Source organism: Myotis lucifugus, unplaced genomic scaffold (assembly GCF_000147115.1).
Source record: "Myotis lucifugus unplaced genomic scaffold, Myoluc2.0 scaffold_84, whole genome shotgun sequence".
Taxonomy (NCBI): Eukaryota; Metazoa; Chordata; class Mammalia; order Chiroptera; family Vespertilionidae; genus Myotis; species Myotis lucifugus.
This window is the reverse complement of record NW_005871132.1, coordinates 2,921,075-2,934,595: the sequence shown is the minus strand read 5'-3', so window position 1 is coordinate 2,934,595 and position 13,521 is coordinate 2,921,075. Positions and strand designations below refer to the sequence as shown.

Genomic DNA, 13,521 nt, shown 5'->3' with positions numbered 1-13,521 from the left:
TTCAATACTATAATGTTCATTATAAACTATTATGCATTATAGGAAAAGCAAAACCTTGGAGTTTCCTCTTTGACAAGGTTTAGGTTCTAAAAACAGCATTTTAGGTGCAAATCACACACAATCAAACCCTATAAAGGACCTAAAATATCAATAAATTCAGTTCAGCTAGTTTTTCTCCCAGTATTGGAACATACCACTGTTTCTCTGGTTGAACACCAGATGAAGAATTGTATTTAACCTGCATTAATGGGTCATGTTATTAAAAAAACCCAACATGCCCTTTATTTCAAAACAACCATCAGAGTACCCTTAGTTTTGTGAAATGCTCACACAGATAAGGGTGTGGAAATGGGAACCACTGAAGTAAGGGAACAGCAGATTCAATTCTTACATCTTATCCTTTAGGAACTAAAAGCCACAATTATCAATTTATTAAAAATGGTTTTATAACCCACATTTCAATGCCTCCTGCCTTTGCCTACTGATGCAGGACCTCCAGCTCCTTGCAAGGTTCCATAAGTTCTAAGATTCTTTAGTTCTTTAGACAGGGTTTTATATGGGCTCAAAAACAAGTCTTATGTGCAGCCACACGGATGTCAGCTGTTGAGGTGTCTTGCCTTTGAACACTTCTGGTACTCATTGTTGATCCAGCCCCAGTAAGCCAGGTCACCTCCACCTTCTACTGGAAATTTTCATGATCTCCATCATGGCCCTCAAGGAATCAAAATGCTTCTGTGTTTTCTGGAGTCTCAAATACTGCAAAATTATGTTGTATTTCCTGCAGAAGCAGAAACAAGCCCCAATCACTCATTTTTGGATTATAATTTGTGATGTAATAAAAAATTTTAGGGCACTCCTATTTCTGCTTATACTGCTTTCCAAGAGGAGTCTATGAGGCTACATTAGAATATGAATCTTCAAAACAGGTAAGGCAATTTCCTCTCAATGTAAGAGTGACATCCAAAAGGTTAATAGCCATCATGGCATGGGCACTGACCATTGGGACACTGGTTGATGCATTGTAGCAGTGCAAACTGACTGAAAAATGGCCTGGCCAACCCCCCTCCTCAGTGGTAGCCACACTTCTTGGGAGTCTTTTCTGCCCAAACCCTTAATGTAAATCACCTTCTTGGCAGTTCAACCCCACCAATTTGCCCAGATATGCCAAGACATGTTTGAACCCCAGTGGTGGACAGAGTCCACCCCAAGTTGTGATTGTGTTATATTTGAATGCAGCTAATTTGAAAAATTTGATACCCAAATAATATTGTAGAAATAATGGAAAGATTTTAAATGTAAGAAAAAATATTCAGAAAACCAACAAATGAATAAAACAACTGTTTGTATTTTTGGACATTTCCTCTGAGCCCTTATCCATATGCAAATATTTTATAAAGTTGTCATTGTAATGGTTTTAATTAGGTTTTTGCTCTTTCAGTTGCAATTATATTGTTTATTTTGCCAACATTTACTGAGTTCCTACTATGTGCCCTGCATTAACTGAGATCAAGAGAAACACTTTATATCTCCATGTAATTCCATGTAAGCAGGAAGAAAATTAGAGATAAAGGCAAACTTTGTGTATGTCCTCTTTTGGCGACACCTGTCGATATATATATACAGTTTTTTCCACTCAATGATTTCTCTGGTGCTTAGATGTACCTCACCTTAACTCCTCTCATGCTAGATTAAAAGCTTAGCCTCCTTAGAATAGTTCACTTAGGGTTCCAGTTGACTTGGCTCTGTAGGAGATTTGTTTTTAATTCCAGAAGGGTCCATAATCCTTTGACCTTGAAAATACTTTACAATGCAGTTGAATAGGCCATAGTTAGGTTTTAAAACAAATATAGTAGTTTTTGCAATTTGCTATAAGCAAATGAGTTTCCCACCATATCTGGCACAGGTCTGGGCACATAGTAGATACACAATAAATATATCCTAGTGCAATCAGGATTATGTCTTTTCATGGATTTTCCAAAACAGACCAATAAAATTTATGAAATTTATAGAATCATAGCCAAAGCATTTAATAATGAAGAAACAGAATAATTGGATCACTTTTTGTTGTTGTTGTTGTTAATCCTCACCTGAGGATATTTCTCCATTGATTTTTAGAGAGAGTGTACGGAAGGGGGAGAGACAGAGAGAGAGAAACATGGATACCTGCAACTAAGTGCATGCCCTTGACCAGAATCCAACCCGGATCCTTCAGCCAGCAAGCCAAAGCTTTATCTACTGAGCCAAACTGGCAAGAGCTAATTGCATCACGTTCGATAACAAGTTCAACCAAAGAACTTGTATGCATGCATATAAGCCTAACCATGGACACAGACAACACGGGGGTGAGGGCATGAGTGAGGGGGTGGGGGGGCAATGGGGGGATAAGGACACATATGTAATACCTTATTCAATAAAGAAATTAAAAATAAATAAATAAAATGAGGGCAATGATAAAAAAAAGACTAAATGTGAAAACTGTATTCAAATAGTGAAGAAATGGCTAGAGAAAGTAGAAGACTATATACAGACAGGAGGATGTGTTCAACTGTCTCAGACATGCTGATTCCAAGAAAAAGAAAATCTGTATTTTCCAGAGACTCTTGAATGCTCCTAAAATAGTAACAGTTATTTAGAGAAATGATGGTTTTCCTAAATTATTATTTTTATCTTCAAGTACTGGACATTACTAATGCATATGCAATATCTATATATATAAAAACCTAAGCGTCCGAATGACTGAACAACCGGTTGCTATGACGTGCACTGACCACCAGGAGGTAGACGCTCAATGCAGGAGCTGCCCCCTGGTGGTCAGTGCACTCCATAGCGGGAACTCTGCTCAGCTGACCAACCCATCCCGGTGGCCCACCAGCCTGGCAGCGGCAGCCACTCACTCCCTCAGTAATCCTGCAGGTCCAATCTCCAGAAAACAGACCAGCGCCACCTGCACGATCCCGACAGTGCCACTGGCCTCCTGGAAGTCGGCCTCAGGCACCGCAGCCGCTTTCCCTCCCTAGATGCTCCGCAAGGAAGAAATGATATAAAAGTGGCTGCCAGGTGGCTCCTGACAACCAGCGCGAACATCAGCAGGACGGATCCGGATCCCAGGCTGCAAGGGCTTCCCACCACCTTCCCAGAGGGTTGATCACGTCCCGAGATCCCCCCACCTTTGGGACGGGCGCCAGACTCAGGGCTCATGGCTAGTGAGTGCTGCTAGGGCGTCTCAAGCCTCTCCTAATCAGGACTGACTGGGTGTGAGCCTGCAGCAGGCCAGTGGGGCCAGGATGAGTGGGAGGGGCAGGCAGGAGTGGCAGGTGGCGTTGGACTATCAGTTTCGGCCCTATCCCTGCAGGCCATGCCGACCCACCAGTGCACAAATCTGTGCATAGGGCCTCTAGTAAATTATAAAATTAAGGAACAGATGTGGTGAAATATTAATGGGCTTATGAAACTGAGCTATAAACACTCTCCCACAAGAATCCTTTCTGGTCTGATATCTGGCACTTCCTACAACTGTCTGATCTAGATACTACACAAGAACACACATTCCTCAAGGTTTTGTGCCTTCTCTCCCATTGCCTTTCAGAATTCCATGCAGAGGGCACAGAAATGAAGTCAGAGCAATCATGCATCTTGATGGTCACAAGCCGAATGAAACTGGCCTGCCTGCGGGAGACAGGCCCTCTCTGCATTCTGGAATTCCTTCTTGGATAATCTACGGGAGATCTGAAAATTTTTTTCACGTTTTTTTTCTCCTCCAAGTCAAGATATTCAAGAGCCAAGAAACAGAAAGCCAGTTTTCTTATATGTTCACATTCGCCATCAACATGATACAGATTAAAGACCTAAAGACTTTTGTTCTATTCTGAGAGATATGTATGAGTCTTACTTCCATATGAAGAAAATACACTATTTCTGATTAAAGTATGACTATTTCTGATTTGCTGCTGGCTAATGAGGTCCTAAAGTATCTGTTACAATTGAGAATTTCTTAAGCCCAGATTAATTACATTTTAATGCACATAAAACAAGACACAATTTGTTGTTACAAAGTATGCTTAAGTCAAAGTATATTGACTATGGTTTTCAACATATACTTATCATTTTCAATTCATGTGAATTCATGTATTCAATTCAATGTGAACACATTTACATGCATCTAAAAAAGCTTTTTTCAAAAATGAAAATAGAAACAGTAAAAGAAATGAAATTGAAATAGCTTGAAATAATCTAATCAGTAGTAATACTATATTAACCTCATCTTTATACCCTCTTAGAAGCAAAAATATGATAAACATAAAAAACAGGATTTATCAAGGGTTTGTTTTCCTTTTATCTTAGACTAGAGGCCCGATGCACGAAATTCGTGCAAGGGTAGGCCTTCACAGCTCCGGCTGCTGCCTCGGCCCTCACAGCCCCACCTTCATTTGGAAGGTCTTCTGGACCTTCCAAAAACAGTCATTCTGCTGTTCGGTCTAATTAGCATATTAGCTCTTTATTATATAGGACTAGAGGCCCGGTGCACAAAAATTTGTGCACTCGGGGGGGAAGGGAGGGGTCCCTCAGCCCGGCCTGTGCCCTCTCGCAGTCTGGGACCCCTCGGGAGATAACGACCTGCTGGCTTAGGCCTGCTCCTGGGTGGCAGAGGGCAGGCCCAATCCCAAGGTGCAGCCCCTGGTCGGGCTCAGAGCAGGGCTGATTGGGGAGTTGAGGCGCCGCCCCCTGTCATGCACAGAGCAGGGCGGATTGGGAGGTTGCGATGCCACCCTCAGTCACGTTCAGGGTAGGGCCGATTGGGGGGTTGGGGCACCGCCCCCTGTCACACTCAAGGCAGGGTCGATGGGGAGGTTGTGGCGCCACCCCGTCACGCACAGAGCAGGGCCAATCAGGGGGTTGGGATGCTGCCCCCTGTCACGCACAGAGCAGGGCCCATCAGGGGGTTGGGGAGCTCCCCCCTGTCACGCACAGAGCAGGGCCGATCAGGGGGTTGAGGAGCTCCCCACTGTCACTCACAGAGTAGGGCCGATAGGGGAGTTAGGGCACTGCCCCCTGTCACACACAGAGCAGGGCGGATCAGGGGTTTGGGGCACTGCCCTCTATCACCCACAGAGCAGGGCCGATCAGGGGTTGGGGCGCCACCATTGTCACACTCAGGGCAGGGCCGATCAGGGGGTTGGGGCGCCACCATTGTCACACTCAGGGCAGGGCCGGATGGGGAGGTTATGGCTCTACCCTGTCACACACAGAGCAGGGCCGATCAGGGGGTTGGGACGCCGCACCCTGTCACACAGAGAGTCGCAGGGCGAATCAGGGGGTTTGGGCGCTGCCCCCTGTCACGCTGATCCCGGTGCTGGGAGGCATATTACCCTTTTACTATATAGGATAGAGGCCTGGGGGCCGGCTGGTTTGCCCTGAAGCGTGTCCTGGATCAGGATGGGGGTCCCACTGGGGTGCCTGGCCAGCCTGGATGAGGGGATGATGGCTGTTTGCAGCTGGTCACACACCCTTCAGGGTGGAGGTCCCCACTGGGGTGCCTGGCCAGTCTGGGTGAGGGGCTGAGGGCTGCCTTCAGGCTGGCGATTGACTGAAGCTCCCAACCGCTCCTTTTTTTCTTTTCTTTTTTTTAATTCTGGGCCAGCTTTAGCTCTGGCTCTAGCTCTGAGGCCTCGGCTGCTAAAAGCTGGTATCTGGTTTGTTTGCGTTCTATAATCGAAACAATGTATAACTCCAGCTCTGAGATCCTGGCGGCTGAAAGCTGGTTTCTGGGGTTTTGTTTAGCTTCTATATTTGTTACAAAGTTTCAAACTGCCAGCTCAGAGGCCGGCAAGGCAGGCGGGGAACGTTGGAGTCCTCCTTCACTGAAGCAAGCAAATCTCATGTTCGCTTCCAGCTGCCTGGCTGCCGGCCGCCATCTTGGCTGACAGTTAATTTGCATATACTCACTGATTAGCCAATGAAAAGGGTAGTGGTCGTACGCTAATTACCATGTTTCTCTTTTATTAGTGTAGATAGTATGCTCCTTTAGAGTAATTAACTTATCTGTCAAAGGCTTGATATGAAGCTTGTAATACAAAGTTCATTTTATAGTGGCAATGTTTCTAACACTGTCCCTCTTCTTTTTGGGTAGTCATCCATTACTTTCCCATTTGGGCACACCTTACTGGTTATAAAAAGCATGACCAAGTATGCCGAGTCTTGTTACCCTGGACACATTTTCAGCAATAGGAAAAAATACACAGCAAATGTTACCTCAGAGGCTTTTCTGGGGTTCAGAATGAGTCACCCCAAACTGCTTCTGCAGTTTTGAACTAAAGGCAATTTTAGCTTCAGGCTCAAAAGAAACTTCTGCCCTTCCTTGTAATTGCCTAGAAGGACTTGAATTAGGGGCCTTGCCCATAATAAGAGATGATCAGCAATAACCTTTTGACCTACCTATATGGCAGGGCAATCTTTTTACTAAATATCTGTTCTTTTCATCCTGCAATGACCCTCTAAAGCCCTCAATGTGCATTATTACCTTATCCCTAGCTCAGAATCTCGTATATAACTAGACTCCCTTTTCTGTATTTGAACCTCTCCTGCATGTGGCATCTCTGACTCTCACCTATGCTGGGGTCCCACACGTATATATGTATTAAATTTGGTTATTTACTCTTGCTAATCTGTCTTATGTCTTTTTGATTATTAGACCAGCCAGAAAATCCTTGAGGGCAGAGGAAAGTTCATTCCTCCTCCACACTCGTCTACAGTGACAATGCCTTACATCTACTAAAATACCTCCCATAATTCTCCTTTGTCTGTAAAACCAAGTTTCTTGGTGAAACATTCAAAGCTCTGTCAACTCTTGGCCTCACACGACTTTTTAAACCTTATATCTATTAGTCTCCTCTATCAGCTTTTGTTCCAGCCAAGCTGGTTTTCTTGAAGTCAGATGAACAGACTCACACTGTTCTTAATTGCTCTGACAGCTCCACCCACCTAAGAGTTTATGAAGAGTGGGGGTTTGTGTGATGGGTTAGACATGAAGTGGTGGAAGATAATTTACCTCCTCTCTCCTTACTTCATCTCCAAATCCTACTACTTCTTTAGGATCCACTTTAGATTGAAGTGTTTTCTACTCACCTATTATAAAAAGGACAGCATGAGCAATTCATTTGATCATATTAACAAACGATGTTCTGCCTCACTTGTTTATGGATTCAAAATGTGATTTTTAATAATTATTCATTTAACTTTTCATGTGTTTATTTCCCCAAAAGATAAGCTCCCCAAGGGCACAAAGCCACTCATATTGTTCATGTACTTCTTTATATCAGATAGATGTCTTGCATATAGTATGTACTCAATAAATATTGGCTAGTTTTATTAATTTAACTAATATTACAAAAAATTATCAATAAAGTGTTAGTGTTGAAAAGCTTTGCTGAGAAATTTGTTTTTATTAAGAATTCCATGTAATCAGAGGCTTTCTGAGGAATAAGTGAACCATGATATGAAAATGAATTATTTTGGGGGTCAATTTTCTTTAAAATCAAACAAACAAGTTTATTGTAGAAATATTAACATTTAAAGTGAATATTTTCATATATAATTAAATATACCAATATATTAACAAAATTATTCTAATTTCCGCCATCCTTTTCAATCTTTTTTTTTTAATCCTCACCCGAGGATATTTTTCCACTGATTTTCAGAGAGAGTGGAAGAGAGAGGGAAAGATAAACAGAAATATTGATGTGAGAGAAACACATGGATTGGTTGCCTCCTGCACATGCCCTGACCAAGGTTTGGGTCGGGGAGGAGCTTGTAACCAAGGTACATGGCCTCGACTGGAAATGAACCCGGGACCCTGTGGTCTGCAGGCCGACACTCTATCCACTGAGCCAAACCAGCTAGGGCACAATCTTAAAAAAAAAAAAAAGTTTTTATTGATTTCAGAGAGGAAGGGAGAGTGGGAGAGAGATAGAAACATCAATGATGAGAGTGAATCATTGATCGGCTGCCTCCTCCATGCCTCTTACTGGGGACTGAGCCCAAAACCCAGGCATGTGCCCTGACTGGGAATCTAACATTGACCTCCTGGTTCATGGGTGATGCTCAACCAAGAAGCCACACAGCCTGGGCAATCCTTTTCAATTTGATCCAAATGTACATATATATATTTTACAGACTTGGAAATATTAATACAACATAATTTACTTAACTACACCTCTATTATCCAATACTGTTTTTCTTTACTTTCTCTAGGTCCAGATCTTATATACTACATAAATTCAAACTACCCCCAGCAGTCAGAATACATTATTACATACATTTTGCCATTGTTCTCTTTGCCAGGAATGTTCTTTCCTTCATGCATCTGGGAAATTAATCTTTATTTAAAATAGAAGTCTATGAAATATTTTTATCTCACACCCTACTAGTAAAAAATTTTCAATATCCAGCTCCAACATACTCTGCATATTTATAAAACATCTAGTCTCGAACAGTATGATATGCATATGAGACATACACAAGAATAAAAATGAATAAGAGGTATATTAAAAAATAATTTTTAATTATCTAAGGCCCCAAACTTGTTTTTCTTGTCACCTCTCCCCATTATTAACAGTCACAGATGCATAGTCACATTCTGGTGTTGTCTCTTTACATGTCTCCACTCTATGAGAGTTCCTCTAAGATTGGAGCAAGGCAGTAGATATTTCTGAATAGTTTTTATTCATCTTTGTGCTTCTGTATTCCTATGTCCTGGCACACTGTACAACAAAGAGATCAAGAGATGCATAAATGCTCACTAAGTGGATTTGAGGTGTTTTTTTTTTTTTTAAATTACATCTTTTGAATGATTTTTGAAGGATAAATTCCAATTGCTAGGGCACAAGAGTTAAGCTACAGGTTTGAACACCACATTCTAGCTGTGTAAATTTGAGTAACTTCCTTCTCTTGTCTCTCTGTTTATTCATCAGTAAAACTGAAAATTTTTATCTACTATATAGGGGGGTTATATGCCCCAAACACCTACCACAGTACCTGGGTGAGTTAACTTTTATTATTGATCAACACATACAATCTTTAAAATTGCTCTTGATACCACTGCCAAATTAAAAACAAAGCTCCTGCTGATGATTTCTGGTGTAGTCAATGGGTCACTTCATCTCCTTTACTTTGACATAATTTGACCCCTTTATATGATATACTGCATGTCAGTAACAGTCAACCTCTTTTTGGCATCAAAGCTTACCTAGGGAGGAGGAAATTTCTGCTGCTGCTTCAGAGCTTTTAAAGATGCCCTGTTTTTCGATTCTCCCTTCTACTCAGCCCTGAAATTGCCTCCTTGAATTTTTCTAAAAGTGCCTGTTTAGCTTCAAGTTATTGACAAAGGGTGCCTCTGTAAGTTTCAGTTGTTAACTCATAATCAAATTGAGCAATTTTACAATGCTACTTTTCTTTTGGTTTTTCTGAGGTCTTACTTTAAGTGCTTTTTTTAAAAAATTGATTTTAGAGAGGGAGGGAGGGAGGGAGGGAGGGAGAGAGAGAGAGATGAGATACACCAGTCCGTTGCTTCCTATATGAACTCTGACCAGGGATCAAACCTGCAATCTAGGTATGCACCTTACCTTACCAACAAAAAGGTTAGGTCTCACTTTATTGTGATGGTCGGGAACCCCCAATATCTCTGAGGTATGTCTGTCCTCATTATTACTACGTAAGCTAGTTCACGGTTCATTTTAATTTGTAACTGTTATCTTGTGGACACCCTCTCCTACTTTTCCCTACTATATATACTACTTACCTATTCTGTACCACTCAGCTTTCCTACATTTATCTTTTTCTAATCCTTTGGCTCATTATTACTGTGGTTCTGAATCACTGATCTTTGCAAGGCACCATCTGATAAATCCTGAAGGAAGCCAAACTAGGGGATATGTTCACATCCAGGAACACAGTTCAAGACATAAGGCTTAGACTTCAAGATAAAGTAAGGTACACCAGGAGAGGTGGGAACTGTGTTCGTGAGAAGTATGGAGTAGAGGCTAAGACCAGAGAATATGAATCCTGGTTCTGCTCCCTTAGCTCTGTGGACGTAGTAAGTTCCTAAGTTTCTTCATCTGAAAAGCAGAGGTGATAACAGTATTTGCACCATAAGATTATCAATTTGAGATAACAGCATGTGTGAAGCACTTAAGAACAGTGTCTGGCACATTGTAAACACTCAGTAAATATTAACTATTGAAATATTTATAAACAGATAATCGGTTGACAGCAGGTGGGAAGGTAGAGCAAGAATTTGAAAATTTAGAGAAACAATCATTGAATGTTAGTTTCATTCCTTCTGTATTTTCTCATAAACTTCTCCCTCCTTAAGTCCTAATTCTAGACTGAAATACTTTTTTCTTCCTATAAAATTTCCCAGTCTTGGTGAGATTTTTTTTTTTTTTTAACAGCATCAGTTCAAAATATTTGAAGGCAGCAACAGTAAAGCTACCAATCATAGCCTTACAGTAGACTATTTTTGTATTTTATTATCTACAAAATAGCCATGTTTCCAGTTTGTATAACCTAAACATTTGTTATTCACTTTCCTGCTGGTATAATTGGGAGTAAGGATGGGAATAAAAAGGAAGGCAGGATTTAAAGCTTTGCCTCACCAGCATTTTAAAGACCAGTGACAAAGGTCTTTCATAGTAATAGTCTGGACGGAGAGGCATCATTCATCTGATAAAAGCTGCCACGCACTGTGTGTGTTTGCTGTTAACACTCTTTAATCCCCTCCATGATACCCAGAGACCTCAGGCTCCCTCTTAATTCCGAGCCTCTACTGCTCTTAGGGATATAAAAAACCCTGTTCAGGTTTGAAATTGCAAATTGATTGCATGTTGGCCACATCTGCCCCAGGATGGTTTCAGTTTGGCCTTCACACAAAAATCCAGCTTTAGGGTTTCTCTTAGAGAAAAAAAACAAAAACAAAAACATAGAATAAATATCTCAGAACACAAGACCCACATTCCTGAGGGCAACATTCTGCCAGCGCTGAACAGCTGCTCCCTTCAGTTACAGCGCGGACACTCCAATTTGCAACGTTACTGATCACCCCCCATTGTCTTCCACCCGACCAGGTTCACGCAGTTGTGCTTTCTCTCCCCTGCAGACCTGTGTCTGCAAACTCCAGCTAGACCTTTCCTGCCTGCCACCAGAGAGAGCTTCCTTTCTTCGGTCCCTCAGCAGTTTCCCAACCAATAGCGAGGTGACCAGGCCCGCTGTGGGTATTCCTACATGTGCTTTCTGGAGAGAGCAGCCCAACAGAAAGAGGTGACTGTGCCGGTGGGAATGACAGGAACCGCGGGACCACAATCTGGATGGCAACGGCCCACTCTACTTTTTCTGCGATCCTGACGCAGCCATACCTCACTGTTCCCAGGCAAACCAAAGGGGCTGGTTTTCTGTAGAACAATGAGCACCGGCCATCGATCACCCTAGTTCCAAAGGACCAAAAGCTACTAAGGGACAGTCTGACCCCCGTTTCCTCGGAGGCTGCAGGATATGCGGCCTGAAAGCATCTCCCCTCACCTGATTTCGGGGCCCGTTCAGTGAGCGCCGGGCAGCAGGGCCCTAGGAGCGCGCGCGTGCAGCATGAGCTCATTCTCAGGGGCGTTCCAGGAGGCCCGCCCGGCCGCGCGCGCCCGGCCTCGGTTTTATCAATGGCCACCGCGGCGGGCGGGGCGGGGCCGGGCGGGGCCGGGCGGGGCCGGCCGGGGCGCGGCCGCCCAGGGGCGCTGCTGCCTTTCTGAAAGCTTTGTTCCCACTTTAGTGTCCGAGAACTCGCTCTCGGCCGGGGAGGCATCTAGCACCGATCTGGACGTTCCGGGAAGACACTGGCACTCGGGACGCACTATCCCGGGCGGAGGGAAGTCTTGGGCGCGCAGAATTAGCCGCGCCCTGCCGGCAGCCTCAGTGAGTGGGGAGAGGCCCCAAACCCTCTGCTCGCCTGAGCGCTCCGAGCCCAGCCCCGCCGACCGCAGCAGTTCCGGACCGGCAGTGCGGAGAGCCCGCGCTCCCTATTTGCGGTTCCCATATGGTGTGGGAGCAGCCGCCGGCCAGCCCGTCACACCGTCCGCCGCAGCCGCAGGCGAGCCCGTCACACAGTCCGCCGCGGCCCCCGTCGAGATGCTCCGGACTCCGGGGACCGCCGCCGGAGGCTGAGGGCCAATCACACTGCAGCTAGGTCTTACGATTGGACGGCAGTGAGTGCCGATTGGCTACCGCTAGCGGTGTCGGCCTCCCTCCCTTTCCCTTTTGCCCCAACTCCAGCTCCAAAGCTTCCAGCCAATGAGAAGGCACTTTATAGACGCCCTCCCATTGCTTTCTTCTTTGCCCCACCTTGGCGAGGGAGGCGGCGTTCTGACTGGCCAGACTGTCCTCGGAAGCCCCCTTCCGTTCACCAATCAGCGAGGGAGGCACACTCCCAGCGGAGTTTTTTGGCCAATTACAAGGCGGCCACGGGCCCAGCCGTGCTGTTTCACCCAGAACCCCGGGTTTCACCGTTCTTAACTCTTCAAGCGTTTTTTTCTTGAGGGCCGGCGGACTCTGATTGGCCACTGTGGCCATCATCGAATTTCTCCTCCGAACAAGGCGAACCCACCTTCTTCTCGTTCGGGTATCTTCGGAATTTTTCGCCCGCTGGGCGTGGATTTCCAGCGACAGATTCTAATTGGTTCCTTAGGTCTATCGGCTTTTTCCGGCAGAAGCAGCCAACAAACGACGTCCGTGATTGGCTCTGTTCGGGCTTCGGCTCCGCGACCGAAGCGGGCGGGCGCGGGGCTCGGCCGGCGATTCCCAGACGCCGGCTACGCGGGCGTCGGGGCGCTGGGCGGTGTAAGACTGGGTGGGGGAGGAAGGAGGCGGAGGCCGAGGTGGAGGGGGGAGGGGTAGCGGGGAAGAGCTAGGCGGCTGCGCAGACGGCGCTCCTCACACAGAGCAGCCCCTGACCCGGGCGAATGCGGGCTTGTGTTGCCGCCGCCGCTGCCGCCGCCGTCCGGGCCGAGTGACAAAGGAAGGAAGGCAGGAAGGAAGGAAGCAAGGAGGAGCCGGTCCCACAGCCGCTGACAGGGCTCCGGACTGGGGGAAAGCGCGGACACTTCCTGAGCAGGCACAGAGCAGAGGCGAGGGGCGGGAGGGCGGCCGCGCTGGTGCCGTGGACGGGGGAGGGGGCCCCCCGAGGGACGGAAGCGGTTGCTGGGGTTCCCATGTCCCCCGGCGTATGGGGAGCAGTCGAGGGAGCCCGCTGCCTGGGATCTGAAGGGGAGCTGCCTTCCGCCGCCCGCCGCCGCCATGGCCGCTTGGATTCCAGCCGCCGCCCGCAGCTGCTCCCTGGCGCCAATGAGGGAGAGGGAGCCCGCCGACACCGCCCGCCCTCTGACTGACTCGCGACTCCCGCCGCCCCTCCAGGTCGCCGGGCCCCCGCCGCCAGCCCGCCGGATCCCGGGGCTGGCCCGAGCCGGCAGCGTTTCCCGTCGCATCTTC

At 46.0% G+C, this 13,521-nt stretch overlaps 1 long non-coding RNA gene across 2 annotated transcripts; it reads right to left on the bottom strand.

The window, feature by feature from the left end:
• Window positions 1-8,536: 8,536 nt before the first annotated feature.
• LOC106697576 lies at window positions 8,537-11,686 on the bottom strand. 2 transcript variants are annotated; one of them, XR_002829821.1, is made up of 2 exons: window positions 11,569-11,686; window positions 8,537-8,756 (listed from the first exon to the last, which is right to left on the bottom strand). It is a non-coding gene; the product is annotated as an uncharacterized LOC106697576 (long non-coding RNA). The 2 variants fall into 2 exon arrangements; XR_001348698.2 differs by lacking the exon at window positions 11,569-11,686 and adding an exon at window positions 10,650-11,561.
• Window positions 11,687-13,521: the final 1,835 nt, after the last annotated feature.